Genomic DNA, 2,598 nt, shown 5'->3' with positions numbered 1-2,598 from the left:
GTGCCTGAGCAGTTTCAGCTGAGTCCTGGGGGTGGACACCTGTCTGGGCGGAGTAAGGAGTGTGTTCTCAGAGGCGAGGACAGGGCAACTCTTCTAGAGGTTGGGCTGCTGAAGAGAAGCAAAGAGATGGAGCAACATCTGACGAGGGATTCAGGCTGAAGAGAAGATTTGTCGAGATGGAGAGGACCAAGATCTGTAAATGCTGACGGGGTGGAGTGGTGCGGGGGGACAATCACACAGTGAGGCCCCTGAGAAAAGTCTGGGGATGGGAACCGAGGAGCACAGCACCTCATGCTCACAGCCATGCCTGGGAGCACCTCCTCAAATGGGGCACCTCGGAGGCCTCGTGCCCCACCAAGTCCCAGTCCTGCCCAGGACAGAGACTGACTTAAGGAAGAAGGATGCCCCTCCCACCCTGACCAGAAGGAAGGAAGACAGATGCGGGTGCAGCTGCGGGTGGGCGTGGAAGTTTGGTGGAGGCAGGTGCGGGAATCTATCCTCAGAGTAGGCAGCAGGGTCCCTTTTGAGAATAAAGGAGAAGGGGATGGGGCAGAGGCCCGAGGAAGGGGGCCAGTTCTGTTTAGGAAAACCCAGCAGAAATCCTGCACAGAGCTGAGGGCCAGGGGAAGCTGGACACCACAGGCGTAGACAGCCTTTTTCGTTGTTATTCCTTCCCCCTGAATTTTTTTTCTCTTGGAAAAATTGTCTTCAGGGTTCCATCCAAGACTGACTCAAGTGTTAAAACACTTTTCCCACAAAATAACTGTACTCCACCTACCAAGACTTATTCTATGAGTCCAACCTGTTGAAAAATAAGGAAATTGTTACAGTGGAGACAGACGATGAACATTGGGCTCAGAAAACAAAGAAAGGTGATTTAAGAATGCACATTCAATCACAGCACAAATTGTAAAGATTTTTATAAAGTAAAATTGAGGGAAAGTACATAAAAGTTCAACTGATTTTCTTAGAAGTCCTGAAACTCACAAATGTTTAGGTTATGATATTAACAGAAAGAAAGGCTATTCAAATTAAAGGGAACTTGGAAAGAACTGTCCTTGTTTTTTATTCCTTTACGTTGTAAGTGATGACCCAAGTTCTTTAAAATAACTCTCTCTGACTTTATTATCCCAGTAGTGCAGTTAGCTGTAGACACAATTAATTCCTCCTCCCGAATCATTGTGTTACTCCACCAAGACAAGTATCTTTTACATTCAAAGCCTTGGACCATCTCGAAATTCCCCACAAGGAGCAGTAGTTACAGATCAGCTGCTGGAACAAACGGAAGGCCTGGCCGGACCCTGGGGATTCAGGCCATGCTAGTGAGCCCGCCCCCTGGCAGTTTTCTATCTCCCACTCTTTGTCCATTACCTGCATAGTTCTAGTCAGGGCAGAGCTGTCCGCCTTCTGTGATGTTCTGTCCTCATGAAGTGTGTTTTCTGGAAAGCTGCCTCCTAACCAGCAGTCATTTCAAAATGTCAGGGTGGGGGGGGGGGCGGCGGGGAGGGGCTGGCCCCATGGCAGAGTGGTTAGAGTTCCACCCCCTCAGCTTCAGAGGCTGGTTTGCCGCGGGATCCTGGGCGGGCACCTATTCCACCCATCAGTTGTGCTGTGGAGGCATCTCGAATACAAAATAGAGGAAGGCTGGCACAGACGTTAGCTCAGGGCTGAACTTCCTCAAGCAAAAAAAAAAAAAAAGAGCTTGGCAAGGGATGTTAGCTCAGAGTGACTCTTCCTCACCGGAAAAAAAAAAAAAAGTCAGGTGTGGAAACCTGCTCAGACCCTCAGTCAACTAAGCATTGTTTTTGTCGAGGGGAGGAGAGGTGTGTGTGCATATGCTCACACCCAGTTTGCTCCGTAATGAACACATCTAAGTCAAGCTGGCAACCACATTTGCTGAGGGGAAGATGTTTTCTTTAAGAGATAGTTACAAAAGAATGCGTCACATCTACAGAGAACACTGTGTTTAAAATTGTGAGGACATATTGAAAATCACGAAGCCAAGAGGCCGATGGTTCTGGCTGCTGTTTTTGACAAAAGCAAGAAAAAGTAGGGGAGTATTTCCCATCCCGAGTACCCCACCCCCTCCCAAAGCTGTCCCTGCAGTAAGGGTCTGGAGGGGGCTTCCAAGGGTGCTGGATCCCCACAACCTGTGCTCCTTTGACTACAATTGGAAAGCTGTGGGGAACGGGCGAAGAGGAAGGCGGGGCAGGCGGCTGAAGAGCCAGCCTCAAGGAATGCATTGGGCGTTTCTTTCCCGTCGCTGGTTGAGAGACCAGCCTCTCTGGTCTCTACTCTCTAGACGCCGGTACCAACCCTCCGGGACTGCCTTGAGTTCGCCCACCGCTTCCAAAAGGGCTCTTACTTCTATGAGGAGAGGCTGATGTCGAAATAGAGGGACTCTCCCTTCTGTCGTTGGTTAAATTGTTCCACAAATTGATGGTCGTACATATAATTGGAAATTACAATCTGAAAGGCCTAAGGCCACACCTACAGTCGACGGCTGACTCAAGCTGGAAGCTGGACTCCCTAATTCCAAAGCCCAAGTCTTCCCTTCCATCCAGTCCTCAGCGCCACCCCGCCGGCCTCCTCCTCTCC

The sequence above is a fragment of the Equus przewalskii genome, chromosome 1 (assembly GCF_037783145.1).
Source record: "Equus przewalskii isolate Varuska chromosome 1, EquPr2, whole genome shotgun sequence".
Classification (NCBI taxonomy): Eukaryota; Metazoa; Chordata; class Mammalia; order Perissodactyla; family Equidae; genus Equus; species Equus przewalskii.
This window is presented reverse-complemented; position numbering follows the sequence as displayed.